Source organism: Rana temporaria, chromosome 3, assembly GCF_905171775.1.
Source record: "Rana temporaria chromosome 3, aRanTem1.1, whole genome shotgun sequence".
NCBI lineage: Eukaryota > Metazoa > Chordata > Amphibia > Anura > Ranidae > Rana > Rana temporaria.
This window is the reverse complement of record NC_053491.1, coordinates 369,297,371-369,309,330: the sequence shown is the minus strand read 5'-3', so window position 1 is coordinate 369,309,330 and position 11,960 is coordinate 369,297,371. Positions and strand designations below refer to the sequence as shown.

The following is an 11,960-nucleotide window of genomic DNA, read 5'->3' as shown; positions in this document are numbered from 1 at the left end:
CACACTACTCTGGAGACTCTCTATTTGGATGGCAGAGGGAATCAATCGGGAGATAGCAGCCTCGGGAAGTTTGCATTACATGTGATACACCCCTGGAGGAGTAGCAGCAGCTGGTGAGTGGGGACCCTTGAGGGGGAGCACCGGGATCACTTGCGCTTTCACCATCTGTGATCTAGAAGCACCTTCCTCACATTGTGAGCCTGCACTCCCAATCCCTGGCTGGACTTATGGAACATGGAATTCTGAATATTGTTTATTCACTCACTACTTTGTAATGGACTTCTTTATATATTACCTAATGCTAAGTGTTTTATATATATATATATATATATATATATATATATATATATATATATATATATATATATATATATATATATATATATATATATCCTCCTATATATAATTCCATTAATTTTTTGCACATTTTTTATTTTTAATATTTTATATATATTTTTTTTGTTTATATTTTTTGCACTTTTTGTATTCCACCGCATCTCCTTACACCTTATAAGGTGTGGATGTGGTTGGCTGGTTTAACCCTTATCACTGGTCAATTTATGACCCTGTGTGTGGATATACTTATTTATACATTTGAACTTGTTCACTTATTTATAGTATATGATTGTCACATTTTACCTAAGGTATTAAGGGTATAAGGTATCAGCACGTTTTTTGGCATATGAGGACAACACACACGTCCTAGGGATTGCACTAATAATTCTTCTTCCTGTTATACACATTTTGGATATGAATTGGGACTCCTACCCTCCAATACACATCTGACACATTGGCAGAGACCTTTATGTAAAGGTTGACCTTTACACTTATTTGTGTTTTATAAGGGCAGGTAGCGCCACCACCCCTTTTCTTTATAATCTGGCAGTCATGTTCCCCCAGCTGCAGCATACTTCCAGGTTTGCTCCAGTGATGAGGAGGGAGGGGATGATGAGGTCACTGACTCCACGTGGGTGCCTAATAGGAGAGGGGAGGAGGAGGCACATCTCCAACGAGGCAGGATGCCCTCCAGGGCCAGCTTAAGGGCAGCACACTGACTGCATCACAATGCAGAGCTATGCATGTGCAGGGCGCTGCTGTCTCTCAGTTCCAAAACGTCTCTGGTGTGGGCCTTTTTTGAGACGTGTGCATCAGATCGCACCGCTGCTATTTGCAACATATGTCTCAAGCGTATCTTGCGTGGCCAAAACATCACCCGCTTGGGCACTACATGCTTGACCAGACATATGTCGACCTGCAATGCAGTTCGTTGGCAAGCGTACCTCATAGACCCACACCAAAGAACAAAGCAAACATCTCCTTGCTCCTCATCAGCTGGGATCTCCAACCCCACTATACCTCAGTCCTTTCTGAAGCCTGCACCGATAGGACTGAAGGTGTATAATTAGGTGTGTCACAGCCAAGTACTTGTGGGCAGTCTACTATCGGTACACCGACGTCAGATTGTACCAGGCAAATTTCCCTGCCCCAGCTGCTGCAGCGCCAAAAGAAGTTCTCTCCCAGTCATCCACATGCCCAGCAGTTGAATGCTAGCTTAGCTAAATTGCTAGCACTTCAACTGCTGCCTTTTCAGTTGGTAGATTTTGCCCCCTTCAATGAGTTTGTGGAATGTGCGGTACCTCAGTTGCAAGTTCCCAAACGCCACGTTTTCTCACGAAAGGCGATTCCGGGTCTCTACCGGCATGTGGAAGGCAATGTCCATGCCTCGCTGGACAGGGCGGTCAGTGGTAAGGTGCATATTACCGCTGACTCATGGTCCAGCAGGCATGGACAGGGACGTTACCTATCTTTCACGGTGCATTGGGTGATTCTGCTGGCTGCTAGGAAGGATGCAGGACAAGGTACAGTAGTGTTGGAGGTTGTTCCGCCACCATGCCTCCAAAATGCTACTACTGGTTGTGACAAACCTCTCTCCTCCACCCCCTCCTCTTCTTCCTCTGTGGCCTCTTCCTGTGCTGATGTGTCCTCAGCGGGTACTTACCTGCGTAGGCATCGAGATGCCATACAGTGCTTGAGCTGGTGTGTTTGGGGAACAGGAGCCACACTGGGGCAGAGGTTCTGTCAGCTCTGCAGGGGCAGGCTCAGAGGTGGTTGACGCCATGCCAGCTTAAGCCAGGAATGGTGGTTTGCGACAATGGCACCAACCTCTTCTCCACCCTCCGACAGGGAAAACTGACCCATGTGCCCTATTTTGCTCATGTCCTTAACTTGGTGGTGCAGCGGTTCTTGGGCAGGTACCTGGGCTTACAGGATGTCCTGAAGCAGGCCAGGAAACTCTGTGTGCATTTCCGACGGTCATATACAGTAATGCCAGTGCTGACTGGCAGACCTCCAAAATGAAGACAACCTGCCCAAGAACCACCTAATCTGTGACATGCCCACCAGGTGGAACTCTACGTTGGCCATGCTGCAACGGCTGCACACGCAGCAGAGGGCCATCAATAAGTATCTGTGCCAATATGGCACCAGGACAGGGTCAGGTGAGCTTGGTTTTTTCCCCCCACGCCAGTGGGCCATGATCAGGGATGCATGCACTGTCCTGTCACCATTTGAGGAGGCCACGAGGATGGTAAGCAGTGACAGTGCATAAATCAGTGACACTGTCCCTCTTATCCACCTGTTGGAGCACACGCTGCATGGAATAATGGACAGGGCCCTTGAGGCAGAACAGAGGGAGGAAGTGGAGGACTTCCTTACCTCTCAAGGCCCCCTTTATCCAGACAGTGGTCCTGCTTGCCCGCCTATCACACAGGAAGAGAACGAGGAGGAGGATTGTGTCAGCATGGAGGTGGAGCCTAGCACTCAGCATCAGCAGCAGTCTTTAAGGGATCAATTACAGTCCCAAGAAACCCATGGACTTGTACGTGGCTGGGACGAGGTGGCTGAGGATCATGTCATCCTCAGTGACCCAGAGGACTCTGCACCGAATGCCTCAGCAAACCTACGCTGTATGGCCTCCCTGATCCTGCAAAGCATGCGGAAGGATCCTTGTATTTCGTGCTATTAAGGAGAGGGATCATTACTGGCTGGCAACCCTCCTTGATCCACATTACAAGGGTATGGTTGCGGACCTTATCTTGCCGGAACAGAGGGAGCAGAAGATGAAACATCTTCGGGAGGCCTTGCAGAAAGGTCTGTGCAACGTGTTCCCAGAGACTGGGAGGTTACAAAATCCTGGTCCTGGACAACGTGTTGCTGAGGCTTCGGTCAGTCAAAGAAGGAGCGGTGGAGAAGGTGGCCGTCTGACTGATGCGTTCAGAATTTTTTTTAGTCCACAGCCCCAAGGTATGACCGGCTCCAGCAACCATCGCCAGCGTCTGTTTTACATGGTACGGGAATACATAGTTACATAGTTAGTCAGGTTGAAAAAAGACACAAGTCCATCCAGTTCAACCACAAAAAACAAAATAAAAAAACACAGTAAAATCCTATACACCCAACTCCATACCCACAGTTGATCCAGAGGCAAAAAACCCCAGCGGAGCATGATCCAATTTGCTACAGCAGGGGAAAAAATTCCTTCCTGATCCCCCGAGAGGCAATCGGATTTACCCTGGATCAACTATACCTACAAATCTTAGTACTCAGTTATATTCTGTACATTTAGGAAAGAATCCAGACCTTTCTTAAAGCAATCTACTGAGCTGGCCAGAACCACCTCTGGAGGGAGTCTGTTCCACATTTTCACAGCTCTTACTGTGAAAAAACCTTTCCGTATTTGGAGGTGAAATCTCTTTTCCTCTAGACGTAAAGAGTGCCCCCTTGTCCTCAGTGATGACCGTAAAGTGAATAACTCAACACCAAGTTCACTGTATGGACCTCTTATATATTTGTACATGTTGATCATATCCCCCCTTATTCTCCTCTTCTCAAGAGTGAATAAATTTAGTTCCTCTAATCTTTCCTCATAGCTGAGCTCCTCCATGCCTCTTATCAGTTTGGTTGCTCTTCTCTGCACTTTCTCCAGTTCTCCTATATCCTTTTTGAGAACTGGTGCCCAAAACTGAACTGCATATTCCAGATGAGGTCTTACTAATGATTTGTACAGGGGCAAAATTATATCTCTGTCTCTGGAGTCCATACCTCTCTTAATACAAGAAAGGACTTTGCTCGCTTTGGAAACCGCAGCTTGGCATTGCATGCCATTATTGAGCTTATGATCAACTAAAACCCCCAGATCCTTCTCCACTACAGACCCCCCCAGTTGTACTCCCCCTAGTATGTATGATGCATGCATATTCTTAGCCCCCAAGTGCATAACTTTACATTTATCTACATTAAACCTCATCTGCCACTTAGTCGCCCAATCAGACAGAGCATTGAGGTCGGCTTGTAAATTGGAGACATCCTGTAAGGACGTTATTCCACTGCATAGCTTGGTGTCATCTGCAAAGACAGAAATGTTACTTTTGATCTCAGACCCAATATCATTTATAAATATATTGAAAAGTAAGGGTCCCAGCACTGAACCTTGGGGTACACCACTCATAACATTGGACCATTCAGAGTAAGAATCATTAACCACGACTCTCTGAATTCTGTCTTTCAGCCAGTTTTCTATCTATTTACAAACTGATATATCCAATCCTGTAGACCTTACCTTACACATGAGCCGTGTGTGCGGAACTGTATCGAACGCTTTTGCAAAATCCAAATATATCACGTCCACAGCCATGCCTCTGTCCAGGGTTTTACTTACCTCTTCATAAAAGGAAATCAGGTTTGTCTGACAACTTCTGTCTTTCATGAATCCATGTTGTCTGCTGCTTAAATAGTTTTTTTCCTGCAAGAACTCATCCATGTGGTCTTTTATTAAACGTTCCAGTATCTTCCCAACTATAGAAGTTAAACTAACAGGTCTATAGTTACTTGGTAAAGACTTTGTTCCCTTTTTAAATATGGGCACCACATTGGCCCTGCGCCAATCCAGTGGTACTATTCCTGTCTTTAATGAGTCCCTAAATATTAGATACAGTGGCTTTGAAATGACAGAGCTCAACTCACCTAGGATCCGTGGATGGATGCCATCAGGTCCAGGTGCTTTATCCACCTTTATTCTGTCTAAATATTTCTGGACCATATCACTTTTGAGCCATTGTGGATTTGGGGCTGTGTCACTCCCACCCCCATTTTGGACATGAGCTCCCCCATGCTCCATTGTATACACAGAGCTGAAGAAAACATTTAGTAAATTTGCCTTCTCTTTGTCCCCAGTCACCCACTCTAGATTATTTTGTAAGGGGCCTACATGCTCAGACTTCACCTTTTTACTATTAATATATTTAAAGAATTTTTTGGGGTTTGTCCTACTATCTTTTGCAATCTGTCGTTCGTTTTGAATTTTTGCATCCTTGATTTCCTTTTTGCATATCCTGTTATATTCTTTGTAACATTTAAACAACACTAGTGTTCCTTCATTTTTATACCTAGGGGCAAGATCAGACTTGGAAACCTTTCCCACCGAAAATTCTCTGGCTTACTGGGTCTTGAGGATGGATCACTTGCCAGAGCTTGCACAGTATGCAATTGAGCTACTGGCCTGTCCTCCATCCAGCGTTCTTTCGGAACGCACATTCAGTGCTGCTGAAGGCTTTGTAACCGATCACAGGGTGCCTCTCCACCGACTCGGTCGATCGACTGACCTTCATAAAAATGAATCAGGCTTGGATCACCACCAGCTACCAAGCACCTGATGCTGATGTAACTGAATAATTATTTTGGAAATGTCAGATACCTTCAAGACTGCCTATGCTTATGCTGAGTGACTATCCTATTATGCTGAGTGACTATCCTTTTCCTCCTCAATGATCATGCTGATAGCTTGTAAGAACATTTTTGGTTCTGGGCATCGCCACCAGTGGCTAAGGCCCAATTTTTCAGCCCCTGTTTAACAGGGGCATGTAATTACAATTTTTGATGCAATACTTTGCAGCAGGGCTTATTCCTGCGCTTCAACTAGAGTATCTGTGAGGGGTTGCAGTGTTGTGGCACCAACACCAGTGCCTAAGGCCCAAATTTTCTGCCCCTGTTCAACAGGGGCATGTAATTACAATTCTTGATCTAATATTTCACAGCAGGGCCCATTCCTGCGCCCACCAACTGTGAGGACTTACAGTGTTGTGGCACCAGCGCCAGCACCAAAGGCCCAATTTTTCTACCACTGTTCAACAAAGGAATATAATTACAATTCTTGATATAATAGTTCACAGCAGGGCGTTCCAGCGCCCACCAAGACTAACTGTGAGGGCTTACAGTGTTGTGGCAACACCAACACCTAGGGCCCAAATTTCTGCAGAGTATATATGGCAGACCCCTACTTTCAAACATCCAACTTACAAATGACTCCTGCTTGCAAACGGAAGGAGACAACAGAAAGTGAGAGAAAATCTACCCCTAGGAAGGGAAATTCTCTTCTGTAAGAGGTGTCTCCTGTCCACTGATGCTTTATCACCAATCCATGTTTCACAAAAAAAAAAAAAAAAATTGTCATTGGGACAAAAAGTGAGGTGCAATCTTCTGAACAGATGCGCACAGACAGCAAAACAAATGTTACAGGGGTGATAACCCTTCTCTATTTTTTCAGGAAAGCTTAAAAATAGATTTTTTGGGCAGGAGCTACACTTTAAAAAAGTACCAGTTCAAAATTACAAACAGATTCTACTTAACAACAAACCTACAGTCCCTGTCTTGTTTGCACCGCCTGTATACTGCTGTTCAAAGTATATACAGTAGGGCCAAAGGGGCTGGTAATGACCTGAGGTGAGGGGGGGGGGAACCCATGCTATTTTTCTCAATGATTTTCATCCATATTGCAGGGACCAGACATTACATTAAAGTCACAAGCCGTTTTAAATGACTTTTCCTATAGTAATGTCATTTTGCACATGGACAGTTCTAAACACGTGCCACTTCATAGGCATACTATAGACACCCAGCAGGTACGATATTTAAAAAAAAATAATTTTTTTTTCACTTTAAGCGTCATTAAAATCACTGCTCCCGAAAAAAACGGTAGTTTTTAAAACTTTTTTTTGCATTGACACATGTCCCCTGGGGCCCCATACCTGTTTTAGGACAATAACCTGCATATTAGCCTTTAAAATTAACACTTTTGATTTCGAACATTCGAGTCCCATAGACTTCAATGGGGTTCTAAAGTTTGCGCGAACGTTCGGTCCGTTCGAAGGTTCTGATGCGAATCAGGGTTTTTTGGCTCATCCATACTGTAGAGTAGGCTGGCTGAGTATAGGACAGTGGAGAGCCTCTGACTACCAGCATAGAAGGGGCTCTGTCCGGCTTAAAAGCTGGAAGTTGGAGGGGCTCTATCCGGCCCAATAGTTGGTAGTTGGAGGGACTCTGTTCGGCCCAGAAAGGAGATGGCAGTTGGGGCTCTGTCCGTCCCAATAGGGAGATCGAAATTTGGGGCTCTATCCGTGCCAATAGTGAAGGAAGGCAGCCGTCAGCTATTGGAGCTATTTGCCTGGCATCAGGTTCCTAGCACGAACATCAAGCAATAGGTGTCGGCTGTTTAAATAGGGATACAAGGAGAAGACAGGTGAGGTCGCTGTAACATCATCACCTTGCGCCGGAGTTGGTGGAGATGTCGGAGCCCCGGTGGAGAGATGGGAATATTACAGGAGCCCCAGTGGACAGATAGGAATATTACAGAAGCCCCTTCCTATAACCCTGCAAAGCCTTCCTTACTATAAAGGCCTTGGTGACATCCTCCATCCCACCCAATTTAAACAAAAAGGCAAGGCCAACCATCTTACTGTTCAATGAAGCGAAATACACCCCCTCTTCACAATTCATACGCAAAAAATAAAGCAATACATGGAGTCTGTCCTCGCCGCTGGAACAACCCCCAACACTACTCACCAACTCATGCCACTCCCGCCATACCAGTTTGTATGTCCACCAGGTGGACTCCGCTACCCACCACCGCACCAACGACATCACAGTGTCAAAACGAGATCCCACAAAGTACTGGGGCACGGTACTCCAAGCCGCTCTACCTCCGGCGCCAACTGCCACAATCTGTCCCGCTGTAGGCGAGAAAGTGCATCAGCTACTTTGTTCTCAACCCCTGGGACATGAACAGCAAACACAACAATATTCAATTGCAAACACAACAACACCAAATGACGCAACAAACAGACCACTGGCAAAGAAGAAGCCGACAGGGAATTAATGGCATGCACCACCCCCAGATTATCACAATGAAAAGGAACCCTCCGGTTCTTGAAATCCGACCCCCACAGCTCCACAGCTAGCACTATGGGAAACACTTCCAATAGCATCAAGTTCCGAATATGGTCAGACCCCAACAACTCCTCCGGCCACCGGTCCGCGCATCCCCGCCCATTGAAGTATGCCGCACAACCCACGGACCGTGTCAGTGAAAAGACCCAACTCCGCCGCCAGGACTGCAGGCCCCAGCCAAAAGGACCTACCATTGTATTGCTCCAAAAACATATCCTCAACCCGCAAATCCTCTTGATGGCCCAGACTAAAAATGAATAAAATGATGTGGGGACCTGACCCCCGCAGTAGGGGCCGCCAATCGTCTACAGAACACTCACCCCATGTGCATAATGCGGCATGCAAAGTTGAGTTTTCCCAACAATTACTGCAATTCCCGTAGCTGGATCTTAGAACGGTAGCAAATGGCACTCCATCAATTCGGTATCAATGATGATTCCCAAAAACGTCAAAACCGTGAAAAGGTCCCTCCGTCTTGTCCTGCGCCAGTGGAACTCCAAAAACTTGAAAAACATGTAGTAGCGTGGCCAATAAAATGAGACAAGACCGATCCCCTGGAGGGCCTATCACCAAGAAATCGTCCAGATTTCCAGAGTGCAAAATAGAACTAAGGCCGGACAAATCCCTGACAACCCATTTCAGAAAGGAACTTAACATCTCGAAATAAGGACAGGAAATGGCGCAGCCCATTGGCAGGCACCTGTCCACAAAGTACCACAAAGAACCACCTCCGGATGATCATACACAACTTCAGGTTGGCCGAAACAGGAGGGACGTCAGTTAACTCACTAGGGATCGGGAAGCTCTCCTTAAAACCCAACCACAGTGTCCATGCTGCCCCCCCCTGTTCGGATACCTACTTAGATAAGGATTGCAGTCCATTGCTGTATGATTGACCAAAGCATGCACCTGATCTGCATGTTTTGGCCAATCACAGCGTGCTCTGCATGGTGCCTTTGGCCAATCATGACTCAGGGGTCCACAGCCCCACACTATATGAGGCTGCATAATGTATAATGTGTGGACCGAGATAGTTTGAGCTAGATTAAGCAGGCAGGTTAGTTAGTGGCAGTGTATTTGACATATATATTTACATACACAGTCTAGTACAGACCTCAAATTTTCCACTCGCCTACTACATTTTGCAAATGGAAAATTGCGGGCATTCAGGGTTGATCGGGAGCCATTTTCCCTGTGTAGTGCCCCCTTACTTTCAGTATGGGCACTACGCTAAAGTTAGTGGGGAATGGGAGAGTTATTTTTATTTACTATACCTAACAGGCAGTCTTTTGACCAAACCTCAATACAAATTAACACAACAGTTAGTGCACTTCCGCGTTGGCATGCGTTGGCGTGCAACAAAAGTAATTTGTAATCCGAAAAGGGAATAAGTAAACTGACAAAAGATGCCCGAACAGTCAGATCACAGTCGTAAGTGTAAACGATCCACCCTCCTGCAATGCAGTTAGTATGCTTGGGCAGGTGCCCATCTAACCCAATCAGATCAGGCCTTGTCCTTCCAGAACACTCAGTCTACGAACTCCGACACACTGTCCTTCAGGATGACAGTCTCCGGTTCTCCCACAGGTCACCGTTGAACTGGGACACCGTCCGATTACTCCCTCAGGGATCCTCTCTCTGTCTCTGGATGGCGATCTGCCCGGGCGTGGATAGGCCTCCAACTCTTACCTACATTTCCGGAAAGACACTTCACACAGGTGTCCTCCTGGGTTAAAGAGGCGTTCCAGAGAGAGCGCGCCAAACACGTCCTCTTCCTTAAATTACCTCCCCAAGCAGGCTGTACGGGAAGCAAAGCATTCTGGGGTTGTACAGTTGCTCTCTGGGAATCGTAGTCTATGAATAAACCAGGGCAATGGAGTCTCTTCCTCCCTGTACTCAGTTTCCCAACATTCCTTGCTGTACCAGTGTGAAAGAAAATAGAAGGTGGCTATAACCCAACTTGGCCACCGGAGGGAGCTGAGATCCTTCTGGATAAACAGATGGTAGTCTTTTAATCACATAAGAAAGGTGATACCTCGCTACAGACAGAACACCGGTTCAATGCTGGGATGGGTTCTGTCTATCCCAGGCATGGGATTAGGAGGAGGCAGGGCTGTGTCAAAGAGAGCAGAGACAATTGTAATGTAAGCTGTAATAGCATGCTATCCTGCTCTGTGATCCTGCAGCTTTCCTCTTCCCCCAGTCATGCACTCTGCCCAATATATATATTGAGAGGGGGTTAGCTCGGCAACGGGTGTGTGTGACCCCCTGGATGGGGTCACCACACAAAATCAGGCACAGCAGAGTTGTAGGTAAAAAAAACAAAAGGTGCAGTTTATTTAAACTATATACAGTGAAAAATATAACAGCAAAACAAAAAGAAATCCTGGTCAGCTTGACCGCTTACTACACATGTAGTTTCCCTATCTAATAACTAGGTGCAGCCTTGTGCTGCCCCAACACCTATCTCCCTTTGTCTCACCACACAGGACAGATAGCACACTCCCCAGTCTACACAAACACAGAACTGGTTCCAGGATGGGGCATCTTCCTAAGCATGCTGGGAGTTTTTTTAGAGGTCTTAATGAGCCCACTTACTTCAGCTGGGCTCATTAACTGTTCCCCTGCAGAACTCCCAGCACTTCCCCCTAGTGGTATAAATTGGCATAAAGCCTGAATCTGGGACATACAGGTGATACTCAAAAAATTTGAATATCGTGCAAAAGTCAATTTATTTCACTAATGCAACTTAAAAGGTAAAACTAATATATGAGATAGACTCATTACATACAAAGCAAGATAGTTCAAGCCGTGATTTGTCATAATTGCGATGATTATGACTTACAGCTCATGAAAACCCCAAATCCACAATCTCAGAAAATTTTAATATTACATGCAATTAATAAAACAAGGATTGTACATAGAACAATATCTAACCTCTGAAAAGTAGAAGCGTGCATATGTACTCAGTTCTTGGTTTGGGCCCTTTTGCAGCAATTACTGCCTCATTACTGTGGCATGGAAGCTATCAGCCTGTGGCACTACTGAGGTGTTATGGAATGCTTCAATAGTGGCCTTCAGCTCTTCTGCATTGTTCGGTCTCATGTCTCTCATCTTTCTCTTGGCAATGTCCCATAGATTCTCTACGGGGTTCAGGTCAGGCGAGTTTGCTGGCCAATCAAGCACAGTAATCCCATGGTCATTGAACCAGGTTTTGGTACTTTTGGCAGTGTGGGCAGGTGCAAAGTCCTGCTGGAAAATGAAGTCAGCATCCCCATAGAGCTCGCCTGAGGAAGGAAGCATAAAGTGATCCAAAATCTCCTGGTAGATGGCTGCGGTGACCCTGGACTTAATGAAGCACAGTGGACCAACACCAGCAGATGACATGGCTCCCCAAATCAACACAGACTGTGGAAACTTCACACTGGACTTCAAGCATCTTGCAGTGTGTGCCTCTCCATTCTTCCTCCATACTCTGGGTCTTTGGTTTCCAAATGAGATGCAAAATTTGCTCTCATCAGAAAAGAGGACTTTGGACCACTGAGCAACAGGCCAGGTGTGTTTTTCTTTAGCACAGGTAAGACGCTTCTGATGTTGATTGTTGTTCAGGAATGGCTTGACAAGAGGAATATGACATTTGAAGCCCATGTCCAGGATCCATCTGTGTGTGGTGGCTCTTG

General features: G+C 46.0%; 1 protein-coding gene across 1 annotated transcript in view; it reads left to right on the top strand.

Annotated features, from left to right (window-relative positions):
- Positions 1-11,960, top strand: part of LOC120932770 — a 29,448-nt gene continuing 17,488 nt past the window's right edge. The window contains exon 1 of the mRNA XM_040345440.1: positions 1-113. The gene's annotated coding sequence lies outside the window, so the exon portion shown is untranslated. The remainder of the gene's footprint in view (positions 114-11,960) is intronic.